We start from the raw sequence: 25,444 nt of genomic DNA on the forward strand, positions 1-25,444 counted from the left end.
TTGTTTCTGATCTAGAGAAGTGATTTCAATCCACAACAAATGCAGCAAGTCTTTGCTTAGGCTTCCGTTCATAAAGAGTTTCGAATTGCCGTGGGAGATTACTGTACAAAATGACACAGTTATGCATATGAGATTGACAGATTACTTGAGATCTGATTTATAACAAATTTTGAAGTTACACCTGATTTCTGGATTTYTGAGAAAATGTGGCACATCTCAGTCCCCACCTTTCCACTGATTTAACATCARAYATCTGAGGCCTTTCAGAGCACCATYAGTCCTTTTATACAAGCAATCTCTGGCAATAGTTCAGGTCTAAATTTTCCCCCTGAAATAGCTAAATATAATTTTTCTAAATAAATATTTTAAACAGACATTATACCACTCTTCTAAAATACTCTTTAAAATGCTGTGGCTCTCCCTCTTTTGGTCTTCTAGACCTTGATTTAATCTTCTCATGTTTTTCATTACTGAATACTTACTTCTGCTTCATTTCTTGTTTTTCCAAACGTTCCTGGTGCCATAGCACATTAAGGGTTCCCCTAGCAACACAAAAACACACTTTTCCTCAGAACTGCATCCCCATGGTCTAAAGCACTTCAATAATGACCTTTTAGCTACAGCTTGTTCTGAGTTTAATTAAGAGCATTTAAAAATAATAATGACAAAGTTTAGGACAATCTTTGATCTGCAGAAAACTGAGCAAGGGGGTCAGATCTTGTGCTTTCGGTGCCCAGATGAGCAACGAAACATTTGCATCTAGGGTTTATTTATACATTAAAAGGGAATTGGATCCTAGGTTTGGACTTTACATTCAATTTTGTTAAATGCTGTCTTTATTGGGGCTGGCGCTGTGTGGGTACACGAAAGCTTTAGCTAAGGACTACCAAGTGCAGTGAAATCTGTTTATTCCATTCTGTATTTATTCTCTGTCACAGTGCCCCAGCTCTCCTGGAGTTGATACTCTCCATAAGCAGAGGGATATGTGTATGCACACACTTSAGTTTGCTCAGGTTTACCCAAGCCTGACTGCAATGAAACAGAAAGAGAATGGGTTGACATTTGAGATCTGTTTCACTCGCTGCTAACTCTTTCCAGCAGCAGACCTTGACTGCCTRCACTAAATCCTTCTCAGAACAGTCATCCCTTTTCCCCTCAATAGCAAAGAAATCCTAGGAAAAAACTAATGGGAATGAGTTACCTTAAATTATTAAAACCACAATGAAACAATGCAAATAGGGAAATGTAGCTCTTCTTCATTATGATAAATTCCTAAAAAGTACCTTCTCAAAACATTTTCAGCACAAAATAAAAACTCCCAGCTTTGCTCCTTGCAGCTTTGCTCGAGTTCGTAACGGGAGAACTTCACAGTGCTGGTGCCAGTCTGTGATGGGACTCACTAAATCCTGGTGTAACACTTGTCTTTCATTACTTCCCTTCCTCATTTTTCCTGGCACATCAGACTATTTATTTACAATCATCTATGCATATCCTGCCCTTTCATTAGCCTTGCACCATTAAAGCATAAGTACCGGATTTGGTAAATGTCTGTAAGCCAAATTTCAAAGCACTGATTTCAGAATGAGGTTTCAAACCCCTAAAGTAATAAGCAACAGTTGTTTGTAAAACTTTCCAGGACAGGGAAAAGGCACCAACTATCAGATAGCTATGAACTACTTTCTCCGTTTTTCATCCCCTTAGTCTTGTCCTGTGTTACTAGGCAGTAAAAAGTCAAAGCTCTGGATATAAATAGTCTCTGATTTACTCTCAAAGCAAGGCAGATACATTTGTGGTGATCTCATTGTTTGAGRTGGGTAAATGTAGCTGAAAGATAAGTTGTCCTACACAAAAAATGTAAAAGCTCCCAATATGGTTTTATCTTTGATCCCTGTCTGTGGGCAAGCCCAGTTCRTTCAAGGCCACCAGACAAAAAAGGCTCCTCATTTTACACCCTTGARAGCCCTGTCAATTTTGGAAGAGTTATGTACCTGTGAATGCCTGTCCACACGGGTCTGGTTCTAGAAAAACACTCCTATTTGTGACCTTTTTGACTATCATCTTTTTATTTCCAAGCCTGTGTGCTAAAAGCAAAAGAGCTCTGGATTTCAGTTTGGATGGATGTGCAAAGGATACCTGCAAAAGCAAGCTCTCACTTTTTCTTGAAATGCCATTTTGTTTACTCTGAAGAGTAATTGCTGTTACTCTACTCTACTCTGTAGAGTAATTGCTACTGGAGGATTTATGAGCTATGGAAACCTTTGGAAATCCTTTCTGTAAGAAAGCTCAGTTCACTCAGCTGGGAGAGAGATGAGACATTTGACTAAGAACCATAACAGATAAAATTGCAAAATGGAGTTCTTTGAGTAAGTACTAAGTGATTGTAAATAACAAAATAAAAAAAGACCACATTCAGGCTACTGAAATTTGCAACTGATAATTAGTTTTATTTTTCTGGTAACATTTACCATGTAAATACCCCTTATGTTTCTGCTGTATATGATTTAATTTTAGAATAATCAATTACAATCAGATAAACCTTTTGCTCTTAAAAAAGATAGATAAAATTTAGGGGTTTTACCTTTCCGTAACAGTTTTTTTCTATACAAGGTTTTTAAATGTAACTGACTGAATTTTGAGAAAATTCATTAGTTTTGGAAACAATATCCTTGAGAACTCTGTCTGGAACATAGGTTTAGGATTAGAGGAGTCAGTAGAAATAACTGAATGTACCTACTCATCCATGACAAATATGACAAATATTACTATTAAATCCCAAGTCTCTTTCTGTTTACCATTCTTCAGCCTCCCAGTAAATGTTTTTGTGATGTTCTGTTGCAATTTTGTTAAAAGAGGATGAATGCCTACATTAGAACAGCTTCACAGAAGAGTAAACTGAACTTTTGATTGTACTTAGAAGTACACAGCAAGTTACCATGGCATGGAGACAGATAAAATAAATGGAGGTTTCTAACATTAATTCACCAAGTCTATTCGGGAGGCAAACAGCATTTCCAGTTGGATTTAATTTGTTGTGTATGTTTCCCCAAGCCCTCTTTCCATTATAATGCAGGGCGTTTCAAACATTAAAAGAGCTGTCAGAAACACTCATCATTCTCACCCCTGCTGGTATTGGKTTTGTATGTAGATGTGATTATACAATTAGGATTCTTTCCTTCAGCCTGACAGCAATGGGTTGTCAGCTCTAAAAATCAGTTCTGCTTTTGCTCTTGAACATTTCAGTCTTTAGTGACAGCCGAATCTGAGGGTGCTTTGAACTGCTACACAAGTGCCAAAGCAGGCTGTTCCATCTCTGAAAGGATAAACTGAGATAGAACAAAAGTCAAGAAAGTTTCCAGGAGAGGAAGCAAAAAGCTGGCTGTTTATTCCCAGCCAGATGTACTCGTCTCTYTCCCTGTCTGTTTGACTTAGTCCTGGCTCAGCCCTCCCCTTGTTTGTGGCTTTTTGCAAATATGAATGGTTATTATGACACGCTGTCTCCTGATAGTTCCATGTAAATAATTCTGGGGAAAGGAGAGGTGGATGGAGTTACACAGCCATTTTGGATTTTAGCAGATATCCTGAAATTCAGATAAAACACAGCACACGGCTTAATATTGTCACTGCCTTTATTCATCCTCCTGCATTTYTGCTGTGTACGATGGGATTGCAACAGGCAGTTCCCAGCAGGAGAGATTATATCCTGGTTGCCATTATGAATAAAGGTTCAGTGAAAACAAAAGATGCAATTCCACTTGTTCATTGCAAAAAGAAGAAATGAAAAGCTGTGATTAGCAAAAGAYCTAGTTATGCAGAAACTCCTAGCTAGAAACTAAATATTTTAATGAATTAGTAGAGAATGCCAAGCTATTGATTAAGAGCTCTGCAAGATACTTGAGAGAACTTCAAACTTCAACAGGCTCCTTCTTTGCCTTCCTATAATATTCTGGTGTAGAAGCAGCTGCAATCAAAAGTGAAATGCCAGCTTGCAATTATGGCCACATCACATGCCAGGGCTTCCAGTAGGGGCAAAAGGGACAAGAACCCCTGCACACACGTGGTGAATTTACACACACCTGCACACCCCTTCCTTCAATAGTCCTCACTACCTGGGAGATATTTTAATTCATGCTCTGTGATGTAAAGAAACGCCATTTTGCAGATGAGAAATCTGAATACTGCATATTCACAGTCTGGTCTCCAGAGTTAGTGCAAGAGTTCAGCCTAATCTGAAGAGAATAAGGCCCATGAATATGCAGGAACTTTGCAAACTGATAGCAAGGAGTAATCCTCATGGGCTGACCTGGGAACAGGATGTTGCTCTGGTGATGTGCYGTGCTTTGATCACAATGCATTTCCACTAACCCAAAATAAGCCTCAGGCAGTGATCAGGAAAAAAAATAGCTCCTTTATTCAACAGATTGCAAAATTTATAATGTTTATGTTTGACTGAATTATTTATCCATCTCTGGAAACTCAGGGATGASTGAAAAACAGCTCAGTGGACTGCATTCAGTGAACTTTCCATCGAACTCAGGAACATTTAGGTCGTGTTCTCACAATCCAATTTCCTCCAAACCTGCTTCTTGTCCCTGAAACTGAAATTGTTGAATGACAGGAAGATGAGCTAAAATCTCTTAGCAGATCTCAAAAKTTTTCTTGACAGTGTTGGCAGCAACCAGAATAGCTTTAAATGAAGGGTGAATTGAAGTCAGAGGAAAAAAGAACTTTTTGCCCTTCTCTCTGGGTGGCCCTGCCTCCCTTGGGTGCCATCCCTTCAGCCTATGTAAATGAGTGGAGYAATGAAATTGGAAGTCTTGGCTGATTTCACAAGGAAAGAATATTGTCCACAATGGCTTCAAGTCTTATTGTTTGACACAGGAAGTGTGCTCTCCATACAGGAGTACTCTACATCTGATGAGCTATAGAATGGTTTTGCCGAGGAGAATCAGAGCTCAGTTTTACACATTTGAAATTATAATAATTTAAAATCTCACACACTGATTGCATTGCAGCAGCCTGGAAAACATGTTCTGTTATAGGGAGCAGCTGTGCTGCTGGATAATGTTAAATAGAAGGTACTTTGATGAAAACTTGTGCTGATTTTACCTTGTAACTCATTCATCAGCTACAATAATTTTTAAAATGTGTTAATTTGTAAAGTTTACTTATACAATTCGACTACATTTGAATAACTCTGAAATAAAACATCTCTGTACACAAAAGGGAACAAAAAATATGCCTAGAGCATACCCAGACTTCATTTACCATGCCTGCAACCCAAACTTCTCCTCTGAGCAGAGCTATGTAGCTCCACACAGTCATGTTAATAGTGTCATTAATCTTTCCTTCAGTAATCTCTGCCTCTCAGCTTTTACTCATTCAGCACCTGGGTCAGATTTGACCTGACAAGTTTGTCCTTGAATCCTATCATTTACAAAGTCCACATTAAAAAAAAAAACCCTCGTGTATTATCAACACTGCTGCATTTTATCAAATAACTGCCACGGGTTCCTGCCTGAAATAGTTCCTTTGCAAAGCTGTTGCCACCAAACTGTGGAAACCAACCATCAGTCAAGGGCTTGTTTTGGTACCTTTTTTACAGCGAGAGCAAATGAACTGCAGATGGAGCACTGTTTATACTTTCCCATCATCTCRGAGTGCTGGGAGCTGTCGCTGTGATGTCACTGCATTGGGCAGGACGTAGGGAAACAGTGGAAATATTTATTTACTGGCTTACTAGTTTGAYTTGTACTATAGAAAGAACACCAAGGGGTTTAAAATGCAAGGTCCACGGCCTCACTTTTTGTGTAGACCTATAGGGGAGACACCACAGAGGGGAAAAAAGGGTTGGATGCATCTACTGATTAATTAAAAACTAGGAAGAACTTGTTCTTAGATTTTATGTGGCTTTATGTCAGCAGGACCTTTTGGTTGTTTGGGGTGRGGAATATATTTGAAATCTCTGTCACAGAAATTCTGGCCCTTCAGGCTGTGCCAGATGAGTTCTGTCTGATTAAGATCAATAGTATAGTCCATTCCTACCTTCAGGTGTCTATCCCATCTTTGGAAGTAGACATTTACTGACTGGCATGTGTTGTGCATAAAGCAAAGCAATATTAATTCAGAAAACAGGTGACAGATTTTTTCACTTCCTCTATCAGGTTTTATCCACGAATCTGTGCTTGCAGCAGGAATGCTGTAAGTCACACCARTGACTGAGACAGCCATAGTAAAATGTGATAACAGAGAGCTGCAGAGCACACAAGCAGTGATAAAGGAAACAAATCAAGGTTATGGTATCACAAAAGGAACTTTGTCTACCTGGCCAGAAAACAATATTCTTTACAGTATTACTTCCTGATTGGCTAGCCAATTTTTGTGTTGGTAATTGTAAAAGCTGCAAACAAAGCACGTGAGCCTATTGCAATATCCTCTCTTACGCAGGGATCTYTCTAGCAACTTATAAGAAGCTTTAWATCTAACTCTGCTTTCCTRAGCACAGAGTTCATTCCAGCTAAACCAGTGTCTCATAGAAATGTGGGAATTAGTTCTGCATATGGCACCCTGTGTAGGGAGAACAAATGTCCTTTGTTTTTATTGTAATAATGAATTTTCAAGGCATCCATGCTAAATGATTTTATTCCGACTGTAATGTTTAATGCTCAATTTCATTGCTGTCTGTAGGAAAGTGCATTATTATGTGTTTAATGGTCACTTAAGGCTCACTTAAAGTTTTTATTACAGTATGCTTATTAATAGTGCACAGCTTATTTCTGGAGAGGTTCCATCCTGCTATTTGTATTCAACTAATGTTTAAAAAAAAGTGAAAATTTAAAGATGTTGGTAATATCTCTGAATATTTATGTTGGAAGGGATTTCAGGAAGCAATTTAGTCCCATTCCTCTGCTCCAGGCAGAGCTAATGTCGACATTAGAACAGGATGCTCGTGGCCTTTAGCAGTCATATTCTTGGTGTCTGATTTGAGGTTTCCCAGCCTGTTCAGTGYCTCTCTGTAGGAGCCCAGGGAAATGTGCTCAGTGCAGCCACTCGGTGCAGTTCAGCTCCCAGGCAGCCTTCAAACAGCTCGTGCTGGGCCCAGGGATTGTGCATCTGCCAGTGAGTGTGTCTGAAAACCTTTTGCAGCGTGCTTGGCTTTCCTGCACTGGGCTGGTGCTTTAAGGCAAAGGCAAATAAATGTTCTGTGTGGTTCCACAGGGAGGAAAAATACTGAGGGGTGTAATACACTAAAGGTCAGAAGGGGCAGGTACAGGAAGATATTTTGGCAGTCAAAACCAATAATGAACTTGTTTTCTCTTCACTTGATCTACTGTGATCAGACCTACTTCATCATCCCTTCTGCTACTGATATATTCCTTCCCTGAATAGTTAGACTTGTATTAATCCCTCTGGCTGGCAGGAGAACCCTGATTTAAAAGAAAAACTGAAGTATGTACAACTTGTATCTTCATCTCTCTTTTTTTTTTTTTTTTTACTTCAGAACTACCCACAGACTTTCCAGCCTTGCAGAAAATGTGGGTTATCCCACCCAGTGGGTTTTCCTGGTTCTGCTGAGCTGGAGATGTAAACAATTMGAAGGGAATGCTGGAAAATGGGATGACAGGAGCAATCTGTAAGTGAAGTTSCCTTCACTGGGCAATGTCCCATGGTAACTCTGACCCTGAGAATCTCTCCTGCACTGGGCTTAGGAGGCAACAATGAAATACTCCAAGCCCCAGGAATAGGAGAACAGCTGCTGTTGTGCAGCTACAAACCTGCACAGGGTGGGACTAGCCTGGATCAGTTAAAAGATGTTTTTACCCTGGGGCTAGAKTCTAATTTTGGYTAGGCTGGGGTAAACCAGGCATAAYTTTACTGACATCAAAGGCCCTGCTCAACATGATCTAGCTTCATCTCCTGAAACTGAGGTCAAACCCATTAACTTTTCTAGGCAATTTCTGCCCAAAATGAATGGGTGGAGCAAGGTCAAGCCTATGATTTTATTATTTTCACTTGGGCACTTGCACAGTTTGGTATTCACATCTGGCTTTGTCTTTTAAAGGGCATTGTTTTTTTGGCATCTGAACTGGTAATTGTCTGGCCACAGCTATTCAKCTGCCCAGTTTTGGATGGGATGGGCTAGGGGTAGGCCAGCCTGAGAAAAACATTCTCTTGGTTGTCTTTTGTCATTTGCCACTTTGCAATGTCATGTTTGAACACTCCCCATGTCCTTTGGATAACAGAATAACCCTCTGTTATTTCAGCTGTGAGCCTGATAATCTACTGAAGTGATGATGGCTTTTTAAAAGAAAATGTCAATTATTGTGTGCAGTTATGCTGAGCTTGATATCTTCTCAGGCCAGTGTGTATTGTTACCAGCAATTAGAAATAAGAGCATGTAGAGCACTGTGCTTACCTAGAAAAGAGATGGTGATCATTTAMGAATGAGTTCTGAGGGAAATATTTGCTTCTGGCCTGTCCTGAGGTTGTAATTTCTATAGAGAAAAGCGGTGAAGTTATTCTACCAGAATGCTTTTCCTATTGAGACAAGAAAATAACTCTTGAGGACACCAGCAGAGCCCAGCAGCATTTCTACCAAGTTTCAGTAAGGTCAGCATTGGGAATTTCTCATTTTATGGGACTGTCTGASAACCCTTTATCCGTTTGCAGGAAAGCATTCCTCTGTAGGTGTCACACTTCAGYCAAGCACTTTCATTAGTGGTACAACGCCACTTCAACAGCACTCAGGGCTTCACAAGCATGTCCTTCAAATCAGAAAAGAAACTGCTTCTGAAGGAGCCTCATGGCATGTTCTTCACTTTGAGATCCTATAGATCCTAACAGGGCAATCTGAGCCGACAAAATTAACAAATGTTTCTGCAGGCGGTCTGATGTTTGGGAGTCTGTGCTACAAATTTGTCCTAAAAAAATGACAGTGGAAAGGAAGTTTCTGTAGTGAAGCCAACCACCACAGACACAAAGAAGTTCTGTCCAGCTGTTGTGGACACTCATGTGAGTTTAATTTTGTCTGTGTCTCTTATGGGATCAGTCTTTAGTTGCATGGCAGTCCTACAATTCTCTCCCATTTTCTGCTTTATTTTTTTGTGCAGCCAAAGTATATCCAGCTAAAGCTCTGACTAAAACACCTTGAGATAATGACACACTTTTGAGCATAATTTCTTGTATGCTCAGGTTCAGCTCCAATCATAATTTTGTAAGTACATACATTAACAATGTACTGCCTTTGGTAAAGCAGTGTTATCTAAGCAGATCAGGATGAGAAAACCCCATACAAAGTTCAGAAAGGGCAGGGAATGAAAAAGCCAGGAAAAGACTCTGTAACAATGGAAAGACTGAATTCCATGTAACACGCAGCAGTCTCAGCGTGCACATTGCCTGGCCAAGGTAAACCACACAATAAGTTCCTGTATAAACAGAGAATCATGAAGTGTATGATCTTTTAATCTTGAGGTGGCATCAGTGAAGTTCTGTTCTAATTACCTTGTTATGGATAKGAGAAGCCAATGTGGTTCCAATCCCTGAAGAACTGTAGCTTCTAATTGTTGGAAAATAGATAAAGACAGTTCTACGGTTTCACAGGCATGATGGAAATCCAGCTGTCAGGCATATTTTTCTTTTGCTATGGTTTGGAAGGTGTTTAAGGGGAACAGCAGTTTAATGGAGCATCTGGATSTCATTGGAGACCTGTTTCTTGTTTTTGTGTTTCTTAATTTATTATTACACTTTCCAGCTGGGCTCATAGAGGCACAAAGGAGACAAGACATGGCCCCAAGTCACAAAATGAATTTGTATTTCTGCTAAAACTTGAAAGTGTTCTTTTGCCTTTTACTTACAATATTAAATGTTAGAGCTCCCAATACTACTTGATGGTGGTTTTACTTGTCTSTTGAAACTTAACTTATGTTTAATGTATCAACATTCCTTGTTTAAAAACTGGGGTTTTTTTTTAAGATATTGTAGAAGGTTTTATTTTATTCAGCTTTGTTTTGGTCCACTGATGCTGTTTTGGAGGAATAGTTGTTATCTATTTTTTTTTTATTCAGGAGCGTGTCAAAGTTGTGTTTGTGATTTGATGACTCCTGGAGCTGCACTGTAAAATGTGCTGTATGTTATGGGTAATCAATACTTGATTCTTAATATGGATAAAGAAACAGTRGAACATGCCAGCTATTGACTGCATTATGTTGTTTATCCTATTATGAGTCTTCCTGCTCGCTGTTCATCCTCTCAGTATCCACTTTCCAGTTATTTCTGACAAACTTTTGCTTTGGGGGGRAAAAAAAGCCAAGAGCTGCAGTCACATCCATGTTCTGATTGTTGCCTGCTGTATTCCTCCCTCACAGGACCAAAGTTTGTTGTCCTCCCACTCTGTTAAACTGTGCCAAAATGCAGAATGTAATTGAGAAATGATGTGTTAGTCCTCTTGTAAGGAAATGAGGAAGTCCAAAAGGAAATTCCACTTGTAGGTCTCTTCAATTCTGCTAAAGCAAACTGTGTATTTGATTGTGTGCTTGGAGGGGAGAACTGCAGCTCAGGCACTTAGCTGAAGGTGTGWGTAACCTTGGCTGTGCTGCCTGTTTGCTGCTGAGGTAAAATCTTGTCATTTCTGATATCTGTGGATCATGTCCTTGGAGCTGCCATGAAATGCAGCCAAATCATTTCCATGGGCGTGAAGTGGAAAGACAGGAAATTTATCCCAGGGTTTAATCTGAATGAGATACACAGTTTAACAAGAGATTAAAGCGGGCTCTTGAGACAGTAAATGGAAATACACCCAAAAGCAGCCATTTGGGTGTCAGGTCTTTAGATTTATATTCATGTTCACAGATGTAATTACTGCTGGTGAATTGGAAATATCTGTATCGGCTCCACTCTTCCCTAATGTGCTGCTGATCACAGCTGTATAGAGCCAGTGAGTGAGAAACCAGAAAGTGCTTCTCAGACCTCAAACACTGGCCTAATTCCTTTCTGCTTATGATCCATACAGAAAAAGGCAGCGGTGATTCCAATTACTTTTTATCACATCAGTGAAATCAGGTAATTTCTCTGAGTTTTGTGGAACAAGATATTACCTAATGCAAATTACAGCAGCCACATGGATGTTTTATCAGAGGAGCCCTTCTTCCAGCTGGGCCCATTGGAATACTTTCTCCACCTTTTCCTCCTGCCTCACCTTTGAACAGTTCTTTGAACTGTTCCTGTGCTCAAGGAATGTGAAGGTAAAACCAAAAACCTGTGGGAGCACAAAGGAGACTCACAAGAGCTGTGGATTTGATCCACTGAATTGGTGACAAACCCTGAAAGCAGGATAGCACCTTAAGGTAACAGTGATCCATAACCTGTGCTTCTCCTACATGCAGCTGCAAGTATGATGGTTCCTTCTCAAATTCCTGCATTTATTCCCTATTTCTGAGTATTGCAGTACAATGCCACTTCCCTGTTGACTAAAATTCTCATGCCCTCACCGCAGAGTGACACACTTCTCACTCACTTGGCAATACTTAAAGCATTGTCMGGATTTGAAACTCTCCAAATCATTGGGCAACCATCAGTAAATGCACAAATTCCTGCTTTAGAGGACTCTTTGGACACTTGGGAGGGATGTGAGCTGTGTCAGCCAAMGAGGCAGCAGACAAATGCAGAGAGAAGAGCATGCAAACAAGTTTGGAAAGAAGCAGGCTGCCAAATGAGAGCATGCAGAGCACAGTGCTTTAAAAAGTGATGGGATTTGTTACTTTATTCTAATTTCTYGTGTTTTGAGGGTTTTTTTGAAGCTGGGATGGCACAGGAGACAGTAGTGATGATGAGCTGGAGAGAAACATTGCTTGCCTGCAGTCCTCAATCTCAGAAAATTTTGAAACCTGAATCATTTTCTTCTGGGAAAACTTTTARTGCCAATTACGTTCCAAAAGAATTTCCGAGGCAGCCTGCCCATCCAATTTCTCTTCTTCAAGCTTATAAAATAGCAAGCTGATAGCATGCATCTATCCTTTTGACCCTGTGGAGCACAAGGCAATTGAAAAGTCATCGGGCTGCCCCTGGAAGCTGGGTTATGGATTCTGGCCAAAACTATGGAAGCTGTAATTGGTGTGGAAGATTTTTCTTCTCTTAATCATGCCTTCATATTTGAACTCTTTCCAGTCTTCCCAAAGAACAAGTYATTAGCCACTCCTTTGGAAGCAGGAAGGCTCGAGGCAGCATAGCTTGAGATTTGTTTGACCTTTCAGCTCTGCCTTCCTCTGAGCACAGGATTACTTCTGCTCCATGCAATTTGGATTATGCAGGGATTCAAASATCTGAGAGAGAGAGGGAAATTATWATTTTTGGGTCAGATTTTCAAGGGAGCCTGGTTGTGGTGACTGAGACAAGAACTGAGACTTTTGGGGAACTGCTGTCTGTTGGCTGATATGTTTTTTTCAGGAAGTTTGGTGTTTGGTGAAGCTACTTGCAGGAAAATCTGAGTGGCTTGAATAGGATGTGGAAGTCTGAAAATTCTGAATGTGTGAAGTCTGTTAAGGACAGGCTTTACACTGTGATGTGTATTGAAGACCTGTTCACAGCAGAAAATATTGGAGAAAAAAATCAGTATGCAAAAGGAAAGAGTTGTATTATAAAAAAAAAATCAAGAAATGGGTTGTGCTTATCTGATTTGACTGTCCAAAGGGAAGAGAACACTGCTTTCCCCAGACCCAGAAAGGGTTTACAGGACTGACCCCTGAGAGAAGCTGACCCAATATTTAGAGAAACAAGAGATTCCTGAAGGAGCTGCCTCTGTCAAAAGAGCTGCTGCAGAAATGTTCCTCTTAATGAAATTACAGCATTCCTGTAGGAGTTAAAATCTGACTAAAATCACTAATGTAATGAAAAATATTCCAAAACCTGTTCTGCATGCTGTTGCGCAAAAATACCCTGAAGAACCAAATGCTGCACCTTAAAGCCAACAATACCAATTCAATAGATATATAACATCTTCCAGTGTATGGAAACAAAGTCAGGGCAGCTGATTTAATTCACAGAAAATACTGAATTTGGTTGGTATCCTTCAGAGCTTGGTTGTCTYACTGGTGGTAGGATTTGTTTGATAATAGTCAAATGTAAATACCGCTTGTACAATGTAACCCTGGGTTACTGTGATTCCCACCCTCCCCTGGCTGGGGGATTTCAGGTTTGATCTTGAGTAACTGAGACAGAAGTACCAAAGTACAGTAAATCCAACATAATACTATCTTACCCCAAAATACACATTCCAAATCACTGGAAGAACACAGCATTTTTTTCWGAATTATTTACTCAAAAAACAGATGAAAAATAATATAGCTCAGGGAGCTCATGTGTGATTAAAGCAATGTACTGTGCATACATCTTAATGTGCAGCATACATATAATTCCAATTGTATGTGTTCATGGAGTCAGAGGAGAAGGGATTTCTGAAGGAAAAGCAGGAGYTACTCCCAGAAATCGAGAACAAGATAGTCTAAAAAGTAACTTGAGTGGGATTTTATTTCTGCTTTGTATACAAGGCTGTGGTGTGTTAGAATATCGCATGTGTTCATGCAATATTTGTCTTTTAAGCATGACTAACATTCTGAGAAAGAGGTTTAATGTGCAGTTGGAGCCTAAAGGAGCCCCTTGGAACGTAGAGATCCAAGTTCTTGGTGTATACTCTGTCCTGGAGCCAGGACAACTTTTCCTACGTGTAGGTGAGGAGAGCAGAGCTGCTTGTTAGGGGAATGCCTTCARTGACAGTGACACTGTCCCTCCTGGAGCTGCCAGGCTGTGCTGATGTAACCTGCCCAAATTGTGCTGCTCTTCTCTACTTTCTAATTAATTTGAGGGTTCACTGGCAATGCCAGGCAGCTGTGGAGGTGCAGGGCTTGTATTGAATTGTCTGTCTCCAGCTTGCATTATCAGGTTTTCTGTCAGGGGCCTGCATGAGAGAACAGGCCTCAGCCCAGTGCCAATTATCCGTGCAGAGAAAAGCCTTTTTGTTTGGGCTGCCTTTGATGTGCGTGGAGAGGAAGCCTGCAAACCACACTGCTGCGTTAGCCCGACCTCTCTGCGGTGAGTCGCAATTGCATTCGCTTTTCAAACAGCTCTAAAAAAGGGGAGGATTTTCAAAGCCGTGATTCCAAATTGTTCCCAGTGCAAACCCCAACCAGCTGCACTTTGTGCTGGGAAATGCCTTGAAGGCTGAAGGGGGGAGCCCTCCCTGCAGGCCGTGTAGATGTTTTGCAGCTGTACATATGGCCTTGGGGTTCCAGTGACTTCCTTGGAGATCCCATATCCGTGAATGGTTTTGTGGTTGTGAGGGATGACCTCGGCCTGTTGTGCCGAATGCTGCTGTGGGGAGAGGAATGTGATGATGGGAGATGTGCACATCCTCACCTTTCCAGGCCTGGCTTTCAGCACCCTCACTGCTCTCTGCACACATCCCTGTGTTCCAGGGCTCTCCTAATGCGTGCAGACAGGTGTGGGCAGCCTGAAGGCAGCGCTCCCCTGCCTGGCTGTGAGGTGCTGAGTGCTCCCATGGACTCTGGGGGAGCACAGGGGGAGTCCTGGGCTGAAACCACACAGACACCAAGGCTGTGTTTCTGGTAATTCAAACCGGGTTTGTTTAAATACCCTGAACTTTCTCAGGCAACCCTGGAAGCCTCAACTCCGACGTCTGCTTTACAATTATCTGACAGCTGATTTAATAAAAGGTCTGCAAATAACAGGCTGGATTCGTGCAGCTCGTGTTCTTCAGGGCCTCATCTGAAGGCTTTGCAGTTCCTAATGGGCAGGACTTTGCAGACGCTGCCCTGATCCATAAGCTCTGCTCTAATATTGTTTAAAAGTAATTACCCCCACCATGTTGTTTCTGCTTTGCTATTTCTAAACTATGCAAATTCAGGAAGCTGCCTCTTGCACATGATTATAAATTGCTGGCTGGCGTGAGGCACCTAACAGGCGGCTAAAATAGAATAAAATATTAAATGCATTTTCATATTGTGCACCTTCTGTTTACATGTTATTCRCCAGGGACTCTGAATTTGCTTCAAGATAATAAATATGAAGGGAAAAAGTTCTTTTCTCAGTAATGAGCAGCTACAGCAGAAGGGTTTTGGCATATAACTCTTCCATTAAAGAACTATGCCTGAAAAAGATATGAAGAAAAACTCAATAAAATATTAAGCTTTGACCTATTGCTGATTAAGTTCAAAAAGCACAGGAGAAAGTCATGGCAGGAATTTAACAGGAGGGAGGAGGTAATTAGGGTGCCAAATGTATCCCTTAAAAATTAAAATTTTCTAATTTGTTATTAAGAAGAACAGCACGTTTTATTAATGCCTTATAAACAACACTGAAATCTGGAAGTGACAATTAACAGCAGCCCACAGCTTGTTAAGTCCATGATAGAAGGTTATAATTCATATGCCATCTGGACATGGAAATTTTGTTGAAAGCTGYTCTCAACATGAGCTCATCACTTGGTGCAAAATATTCTTCTGCARGAACATGTCTCAAAGAACAGCAGGAGAACTAAGGGGCAACAATTTTCAGGACAAGAATCGATAAATTCTGTGAAGGAAGGAGATGACTTTATTTTCACCTTTGACTTATTGACTATTACTCTGAATCCCAAAGTTTCACTTAGATCCTGAAATCTGAGTGCACTCTTATTTCCTCCTGACCGGGACTGGTGATCTGTTAACCCTGCACGATGTGACACAGGCAGAAGTCCTGCCACAGACTTTACCTACAAAACTTGTTATGAAAAGCTGTCAGGAAACTGAAAATGGGAGAAAAACATAAAAATAAAATATTAAAGAGAGCTTGATGGAATCTACCAGTTCATCTGACACATGAGGGAAGATAGGAAAACTTGTTATATTTAGGCAAACAAAATAGAAGGCAGGCAATGTGATGTGCATATTACATAACAGAAGGTAAATCCTAGTGAGTTTATTTAAGTGATAACATTGACACACCAAAAAATTCATGGTGACTAAAAGCCTCTTTAGCTTTAAGTAGGAGAGACCATTATTTTTTAATGCAGGGAAAGCCCAGAGCCTTGCAGAAATTTAGCCTCAGGAATTGTCTGAAGTGAATCAGTTTAATTTAGCATTTAACACAGAGAGAATGCATATACAAGTGGCAGCAGCATTTAAACTTTCATGAGCATTTCTGAGCAGAACTGAAATCACAGATGATGAGCTCAGTTTGTTAAATACAGGACATTACTTCCAGAAATGTTAGATATATATTATGGGCCCGAGTAATCTGATGTGGATGGGAATTATTTGAGCATTCCTTAATTAAAACCAGACTTTTCTGGTAGCTGGGGCTGTCTGCACATTGTTTTGAAGTGTTTGACCTGGAATAGTATTTGCTGCACTAAATGGCCACGGCCACAATCACACACCACATATTTTGGAGATGCAGAAAGATGAGCTCAGCAACGGCACACATAGCCACAGCCTGATCCACGGACAGTGACTGATGCAAGCCCACACAACCCATCTGATTTTCATAGATCCTGAAAATGCTCTCAGCTTGCATGGCCATTCAGAGATGTTTTTGACAGAGTAAGTCATCAGTTTTCCTGCTGTCCTATCATCTTTACAATGGCACTTTGGAAAGATGTGTTTTCAGTTGAGATTCACACCATTAGTCACACTGTTGATTCAGCCAGGCTTCCCAAAGCCTGGCCTGTGTCTCCTATCATTTCTTCCTCGTGTATCCTTTTCTTTGAATTACTGCTGATCCAGCTCTGTATGGATTCTGTGTGCATAGAGTATATTTTATATTAACATACACATTTGCTTCTTTTGCTGAAGACCCTCTGGAATAATCTTTAATTTTTAAAATATGCTGTATTAAAATTGCAGTTGCCACTGCAAACCCTGGGACCCTCCTAATAGACCATTCGGTTACATGAGATTTAGGTTTTGTAGGATCCTCCCCTTAGCATGGGAAAGATGTGAAAGAAGCCTTAATTAATTTCAGCCCAGTTCCAAATGAGACTCACTACTACACCAGATCCACGGTGTTGTTTTTAGAATAAAAACCTGTTAAAATCAGAGCTGAGGACCTCAAAGTCAGTGAAACCACTTCAGAAGGTTTAATCATTGCATATATTTGGAACACTGACATTTTTAGACTKATGAGTATTGTGAGAATCACAACTTTAGTCATGCCTAGCTGCAAACCTTATAGAAATATTCCTTATAAACTTAAAGTCATGAAGCAAATTGATTTGGCATTGGGAAGATGTGATTCTGTTTGGGATTCTGTTTCGTTTTCTTTTTAAAAACAGGGTCATCTCAGAAGCAAGTTTTCCTCTTTAATTTGTCAAGAAAATGGCAAAAATTGTTAAAAATACTATGCTGGAAAAATACTGTTGTCTTATTTAATTCCACCTTACTTTCTATTATATTCTGTTTTTTATAAAGCACAGTCTGCACAAAGAAATTCAGATGCAGAAACCATTGTTTGAAGTGGGAAGCCGAGACTTTMTGAAAAATTGGCAATAATTAACTTGAAAGAGTGATCCCTGGTATCTTCTCCTAAATGAAAAAGAACACATCTCTTCTGACATGTGTTCTTGCTATCTGCTGATCTCAGCATTTAAGAATGTTTCGGAATAAGACCGGGCTGTATTAAGGGAACTTGGATGAGTAAATCCTCTCGTGGCTCTTGAGGAAGTTATAATCTGCAAAAGGACCTCRGTTGCAAGGAATCTCTTCTACTTAGAAGGCAAAAAGGGAAAATTAAAACYCCCTATTGCACACAGCTTGATATCTGATTTTTCCCCTYGTGTGTAGCCAGATTTTTCTGAGGGAAAAACTTTAATGATAATTGCTTTTTTCCATAGCAGAGCAAGAATTTCTTGAACAGATGCTGACTGATTCCGTTCTGTGCAATTGGACTGGCAGCTCTCGGAGTACTTGTTCAGGGCTGCCAAGTTATGAAATGTTTGAGGTTCAAGCCGAGTGTGAATAAAGCTTTTATTGCTTTGAACAAGACATCTCGGCTCAAAACTCCCTTGCTTACATTTACGTGGATATAAATGACCTGTTAGTTAAATGTGGATATAAAAATGTCCCATGRACTAAAACAGAACGAATCACATTTCTTCTTAGTTTTGCCCTTTAAATGTTTTATGGTTACTATTGCTGGGCTTCCCTCCTCTTCTCGTGTTTTGTGTTTACTGGTTGTTACATGGTCACCTTTTTAAATACAAATAAAGCCACAAATCAGTGGCTGCTTTCATTGTCATTTATATCAACAGAGTTGCTCTCTGCTTTCATAGATGAGGGAATAGTTTCTAAATGGGACGAGTGCAGAGCTCCTCACATTATTCTTTATATTTAAGATGATATCTCTGAAAAATAGCAAGTTTCCCAGGGGCTAAAATCTTTCAGATATGCTTAGAGAAGCTTCAATTAATCCTCTTAAAGTGTGTCTCAAGTCTTTAAATACTATTGTTGGTGTTTTTTTCAAATTCTAGACTAAATCCTTACATTTGCCAGTCTTTCATTTTCGTAAAGAAAGTTATGTCATTTAATCTGGTAATGATTAAAAAAACTAGTGATATGACTAGTTTTTACATTTTCCTCTATTCTTTTTCTCCTCTCTCARTGTGGTTTTGTTAGTGAAGACAAATAGGAAAGGCAAGAATTGTGTGTTTCAGAAATGAAATGSATATATTTAAATACTTTGAAAGAGAAAATGAAATTTAAATATTTTATATAAAACGGCTGTGTCATTTTCAACCAGACCTAGCGATTAATACTGGTATTATTTAAGTAATTGCACAGGATTTCAAAAATKATAATTAATGCTAGAAACTAACAGTGAATTCAAAGGTTGCTCCCTTTCTGGTGCTGCCGCACAAATCTGATCTGGACGAGATCCTGGGCAGTAATGCTGAGCAAGGAAAGTGTTACAACAGCATCATATTTTGCTCCTCTTGTCACCACGGTTTCCAAGGGCTGTAAAATTCTCCTGTGTTTCTGATCCTCTCATAATATTGTTSTATGATACTCTAATGGTACAAGAGTTGTGTCAGCACCCTGTGAGCCAACATCTGGAAAGTGTTAATGTTTCGTTGAGCACAGGATGGCACAGACACGACTGATGCATCTGGAAAGAGCAAAATCTCTCTGTTGAGCTCTGCTGGGTGAGTGATTGCCAGGGGAAGGCTGGGAATTTGTCAGGATCCTTCAGACAGACTTTTGGCGTGTGTCTGGTGTCTGTGTGTATGGCCTGACCAGGAACCTAAATGCTCCACGTGAAAGGATGTGCAGTATCGCTCTCCTGGTTTCTGTTTAGCTGCAATGTGTTAGTGACAGTCCAGGCTGTAAAAAGGGACAGCTATGTCTGTRTGGATAAATTTCACATCTGAAACAGGTCTGAACCCCAATATTTTGAATGTCATTGCATGTCTTTCGTCTGATTTGCCATGTGCTCTGTGGCACATGGCAGCAATCACAGGCAGGACATCTTGTGACATGTGACATGAATGGTACAGGAGTATTCTGACATGCTGATGTGGTTCATCTGCTCAAACTTAAAGAGCTCACTCAGCAGGGCAACTTCATTCCTCATCTTCCCTCTGTTCTGTTTCAATGGCAGCTTAAATTCATTATTCAACATCAAACCCAAATACTTTAAATGCAGATCTTGTGAGATGATTTATCAATTGTGTCTGATTATTATGTTTTTTCCACAGAATTTAGGAAAGCTCATTTGAAAAGTCAAGAAGAACTGTAGCTTTTCATTACTACTTTTTTCTGGACATTTTGTTTTGTAAGTATCATAACTAGCAACTCTCATCAAGCTCGCTTGACTCATGGTTCTTCTRAAAGCTGAGACTGTTCAGGCTGGATAAAACTGCTGAAGGCACCAGTAGAAGTGATGCTGTCTTTTTTTTTTTTTTTTTTTTTTTTTGTCCAGAATGCCTGCAGCTATGATTTTCCATTCAGTAAAGTTTTTTGCCCCAGAGGAATGCAGAGTGGGCAGATGCTCAGATAAGGATCTAGGAAGATTTTAAGACCTGCAGCGCATGGCAACCTAAAATCTTTCACAAACAGAATTACAATTACTGCTCAGCTGTGTTCTGATGGGATTTCTGAGGGCTCAAAGAATTCTTGGTGGTTCAGAAAGAGAACTTTAACTTCTAATATGCCTCATGTTCTGTCAGCTATGCAGAGGCAATGGAAAACATTTGTCAAAACAGATGGCAGGTTTAACCCCCACCACTGAATACAAATGGGAAGTTCAAGSTCCCGTTAATGGTTGAGGAGCCAAGAAACATTTGGAAACTTAGTTTAGCATTGAATAGACCCCAAAGAATACACTGCTGCAATTCCAGGACTCCGTGGCTATGGCCAAACTCTGAACGCTGTGAACAGTCGTTTCACAGTTTAYGCTTCCAGCCAGGACACAGAACTGCTGAGGTGCACGAAAACTAAGATGTAGCAGCTAACATGGTTTTCAGGATTTTTGAGAAGACATGTTTGACAGCTGCTTCAGCCCAGCARTGCATTTCTTTGCCCAGTGCTTCCTGATAATCTGCTATGCCACTCGTTTGCTTTTCATACAATAAAATAAATATAATCTGAAAAGCAATCGTGCATAAAATATAGTAAGAAACTAAATGTGAAAATATCTGCTGTTTCTATTAAATCAAACTGGCATGTTACACTGAAGTAAGTTTCACAGGATCTCTAGGGAAATTGTGGAAACTATGATCTGSGTAGCTGAAAGGTTTCAGTTGCTGGTGGCATGACTACTAAAWGCAAAATAAAGTCACAGAGATGTTTTACATGCATCCAGTGAAACAGGTACTGGGGTAATTTGTGCTGATTAATAATGAAAAAGGTTCTTGCTATGATTTAAWCCATTTACTGTTAAATGAGCAGACGTGCCTGAGTTTGGAATAASAACATGGAGAAAGCTCCTAYGAAGTGTTTGCWGTTGTGATCAGTGCTTTATAYAGRCCCTAATCAAGATCTTAATTATTTAATCATGTGCTGCTTTTATAGTCTGGAAAGGTAGTTTTTTTTCCTATGGAATGGGCACTCACTGGAGTGCAGTCAATGTTAAATGTCAATGTTAAACTGCCCCGTGTCTGTGTCTCCCTTGTTCGTACATCAGGAATTACACATTGAAGAAGGGTCACACTGTTAGAACACAACTGACCTCAGTCTTGCACACRAGTGCCTGGCACCAGGTTCAGAATGTTTCTTCTTGGTTGTGTCTTGCTGAGCCCTCTTCTTCCTCCTGCACGCTGTGGGGAGTGCACAGCCACAACTTAAAATCAAGAGCAAGGGCTAAAAGATAATATTTGTGCCTGATAATTGTCAGACTATCCATATTTGTTCTCCACAACTTCACATACATGACTTCTAAGGATTATTATGGCTACCTGACCYATTCTACTTTTTTTTTCCATCTAGAATTTCATGAAGCTACGGGATGGATGAGTGAAAGCTGATAACTGTAACTTAAGGTAAGATTTAAGTACCCAGTGTTATTACTGTTTTTGTTCAGAGTTGTAAACAAGCATTGATGTGCATTACATGCTCTGTAACTTACAAGCTAGTATGGAACAATGCCAGGCACTTAATTTCTATACCAGTGGCTTTACATTGTACCTAGAGACTAAATGAAATAATTAAAATCCACTTAATCTTATAAAGATGTGCCATTCTTCCTCTTCAAAACCCTTGTGATCTTTATGCAACAAATTTGGCCAGTATGTCACTATTGCTCGCTGCGAAGCAGAGCTGGGAGACACAAGAAAAGGGTTGTTAACTGTTCCCTTAGGATTTAGGCACTGATGATCAGCARCAGGCAGATGTTAACACACCTCAGTTGGCAGCAAGATGCAATTTTGAAAACCCTGTGTGTTCCAAGTAACTGTGGCAGATGTACAATGAAGCCCACAGAGCTGTGGGAGCTGATCACTAATGCTGAGGGTCCTGTATCTTCCTGACAGATAACAGCTTGCTGTAGCACCTGTCTCCTGAGGTTTGCTGTTATTTGGAAGCAACACATTCCAGTGCCACTTTTCTTGGCAGAACCTGGGATTAATTTAGTCTGCTGTTGTCTAAATATCCCCATGGATGAGGATCTGTCTTGGARGAAATGGCTGCAGAGACCCAAATTGAATGGTGAAGAATTGTGGTTGCCAAATTTGTTTACATAGATGGGTTTTTTAGCTGAGACTTTCACAGTGTGGTTTGACACTTAAAAATGTCATTCCTGGATTGAAGCACTTGGAAACAGCATGAGGGTATAAAAATGGATGTACAGAACTAGAAAACMACTCTTTTAACTATTTCCATTATTTAAAATAGAAAAAAAAAAAATGAAGTGAAGCACATTTTCCCAAGTCTAGCTAGGTAACAGGGTATTACTTGTTGGATTTGTGCATGTCTTCAGTAATGTATAAACAAAAGAAATACTTTTTTTCCTTTAATACTTCTATAAACCTAGGTTCTGACACTTTGATCTTCCAGTGACAATAATACAGCATTTTATTTCCTGATTTGTTGCTGCTATTGAACCTATGAGCATAGATAATTTCGTTAAAACACAATTAAAATTTAACAACTTGCCTAATTATCCTCCTAGTCAAATTTGTCCTCATTTGGAAGGGCTCTTTTCTAATTTTGACTTATTAAATTCTGTAAGAAAGATCAAAGGTGCCTTCCTGTTCCTTATTATAGAGGATCGGTGGATCAGATAATTCAAGGTTTGATAAAATGTCTCCATGAATTCAGCTGTATGCACTGATWATTATGTTATTAGGCCATTTTAGAGTAAGAGTTAAACTGCCAATTCTTTTGTAAACAGCACCAATACATTCTTAGCAAGTACCTCTTTCCTGTGGAACATGGTTCTGTTTTCGTTTTGAATTTTAAAATGTCCCATGTCATTTTAGGTTGCTAAGCTGTGTGATTTACTGACTGCTCTCGATGGATTGTATTGGCATCCCATGAGGACTGCATTCTAGCCTTCCTCCCTAAAATACAGGCAGTTCTCAGAAAGCAGCACTATTCTTGTGAAAACAGCATTTCTATATTTCTCTTGCATGTTTATCCTCAGCATCATCTTACTGGGAACATGCTTAATCTGCCAAAAGCTCTGCTGAACTCTGACTGCAAACCATTCCAAAGCCCCAATTTCTCATGCAAACGTCTCATGACCTCAGGTAGGTAGAGAACTCCTGGTTCTCTAAGCACGATATCAGCAACCAACTTTACAGTGCTCTGAGCCTTTTGGCTGCTGCATATTCAAAGCTCTGTTTACTTCTTGCCCTTGTCATCTACTCAGCCAGCATAACTTTGATCCAGGCAGTTTGCTTTCAGTCTTACCTTGGTATTCACAACCTCGTCGTGCTGAGAAGTCTTACCCAGGTGCCTTATCCTGAAAACTCGGGGCTTTTTGTTTGTTTGATCAACTCCCATGGCTTGCAAGCGATCCAGCTTTTGTTCAGTCGCTGTTCTGAGGGCTGGTGCATGGCTCTGCACGGCTTGGGCTTTCCTRAATCAACATATGGACTATAATATATTGTTTGTGTTGAGTCTGATGTCATGGGAAAAAGTGTTGCTTCGGTCAGGATGGAAAATTGCCCAGATATATTCAAATTGTTTCTTCCTTGACTGTAGTATCTGCTTGAAAGTTTTCACTTGCCTCCTAATGGTTATTCCTGCTCATCCACAGGCTGTTTCCAGTCCAAATATAGTGCTACTTGATTGAAAAAATCCAAGAAGCAGTTCTCTTTTTGGCACATGTTTAACRATCTCAGCTAAATCCCTTCTGAAATGCCATGGTCCAGTTTGTCACAGAAGGTCACAGGCTTGCTGAGGCTGTCCCTCCAGACATATCAGCTACTTCTGTGTCTGCACAGCTACAGAAACTCTGCTGAAATCTGGAATGTTTTTCAAACCCTTTCCCCTCCCTCTGAAGTGGCTGTGAGGAAGCAGTGACCGAGGGTATCCTCGTGAAACTCCTRTTGACCCTCAATATGGAATGTGCAGCCAGTTCGGGGTCCTGTGTTTGGGGTTGTTTTTTGTACTGAGGGAGCCTTTCAGATAATGTTTGGGAATGGCTTTAAAAGAACAGCTAAAATGATTTTATTTGCTTGTCTGCATAACTAAAGGATATTAGTCAGGGCAAACTAATGTAACTCCACTGATATTAATAGAGCTGAGTTAGAACAACTGGAGAATAATCCCTTAAATTCTAGGGAAATTATTATTGTGCAGGCTGAGTTTCAAAGGCTCTAATGCTGTCTAATAATGTTAGGAGTCCTTAATACCCAGCTAATTCCTAATTAGCTTTTCCTTCCCTGTCAACATCTCTGTTATGCCTTTTATGTCGATGTCAGAGTTTTGCTGTAGGAAAACAAGAACTCTGTTCAAGATAAACCTGCCCTGAGCTGTGCCTTCAGATGTGTGATACCTGCCCAGGACAAGAGGCTCAGCAGGCTCCAGGGCTTGCACACTCCTGTTGAAAGAGTCAGAAAATCAAACTGTAAGTGTTTCTGTTTTGTAAATACCAACTGGGATTTTTCTGTGCCTCCTAACATARCTGATTAGGAATGGATTTTCCTCAGGACAAAGATACCATTCTAACTTGAGGGTTGTCTCACTGCCAGATTTCAAGCTCCTGTTATAAATCACTATGGCTCTTCAGAAAGCAGATGAAAAAAATCAATGTTGGTGAAACCACCCTTCACTAARTTTGTTCCAAAAATGGCTGAACTATTTTCTACCAAACTTTTTAAAATATCAAATAAAAATTACCAAGTGCAAGAAGAARAAATTTCAACCTGAGTGCTTGAAGTTTAGTTTTGTAACTCTTCACACATTATGGAGTTAGGTTTTCTCAATGCCATCTGACTTAGCACTCCAATTTTTGTCTTCATTTGAAATTTTATATAATAATATGGGGAACTACATGTATGGAGATCTTTGGTTGGTTTTATCTGGATTTGGAGGATCTTCTGAATACTATAAAAYCTAAACAGTGAAAAGGGTCTTAAATCCCAGCTTTTTTCAGGCAGTACTCATCWGAGAGGGCAAGTGTGTAACTCCACCAAATTGAAGAAATGTTTAAATTATTAAAAATGGCATATTCTRTTATCTAAGGCACTTTGAATTTGAGCCCTATGGAGAACTAGGTTATAAAACAAACACAGAGCCCTTRTAGAGGTGAGTCCATCCTGGACACCCTTAAATTGCAATGCAGAAGATGACAAAATTGGATTAATCTGCAAATGGACTCGAAATAAACAGCTATTTGAATGCAATTTTCCTTTTATCCAGAAGCTGGGACAGTGCTTATTGTTACCTTGTCTAACTTATTGCATTTCCAGGCCATCTATCAACTCAGTTTCAGTTCTCCCCTTGTATAATATGATGAGAGA

General features: G+C 39.9%; 1 protein-coding gene and 1 long non-coding RNA gene across 3 annotated transcripts in view; one reads left to right on the top strand and one right to left on the bottom strand.

Annotated features, from left to right (window-relative positions):
* The window catches only part of PDE5A (phosphodiesterase 5A), a 103,612-nt gene extending 79,704 nt beyond the window's left edge, over positions 1 to 23,908 (bottom strand). The window contains exons 1-2 of the mRNA XM_057383584.1: positions 23,388 to 23,908; positions 21,208 to 21,295 (exon numbers count right to left, since the gene is read on the bottom strand). The gene's annotated coding sequence lies outside the window, so the exon portion shown is untranslated. The remainder of the gene's footprint in view (positions 1 to 21,207; positions 21,296 to 23,387) is intronic.
* Positions 1 to 25,444, top strand: part of LOC130583914 (uncharacterized) — a 65,509-nt gene that overhangs the window by 22,035 nt on the left and 18,030 nt on the right. Inside the window, exons 2-4 of one of the 2 annotated variants that reach the window (XR_008966464.1) lie at positions 21,465 to 21,517; positions 23,119 to 23,224; positions 24,404 to 24,528. This is a non-coding gene — a long non-coding RNA (uncharacterized LOC130583914). Of the gene's footprint in view, positions 1 to 21,464; positions 21,518 to 23,118; positions 23,225 to 24,403; positions 24,529 to 25,444 lie in introns of those variants that run through there. The other variant, XR_008966463.1, reaches the window with a different exon arrangement.

This window comes from Malurus melanocephalus, unplaced genomic scaffold (genome assembly GCF_030028575.1).
Source record: "Malurus melanocephalus ecotype Western Australia unplaced genomic scaffold, MMel_1.1 scaffold_643, whole genome shotgun sequence".
Classification (NCBI taxonomy): domain Eukaryota; kingdom Metazoa; phylum Chordata; class Aves; order Passeriformes; family Maluridae; genus Malurus; species Malurus melanocephalus.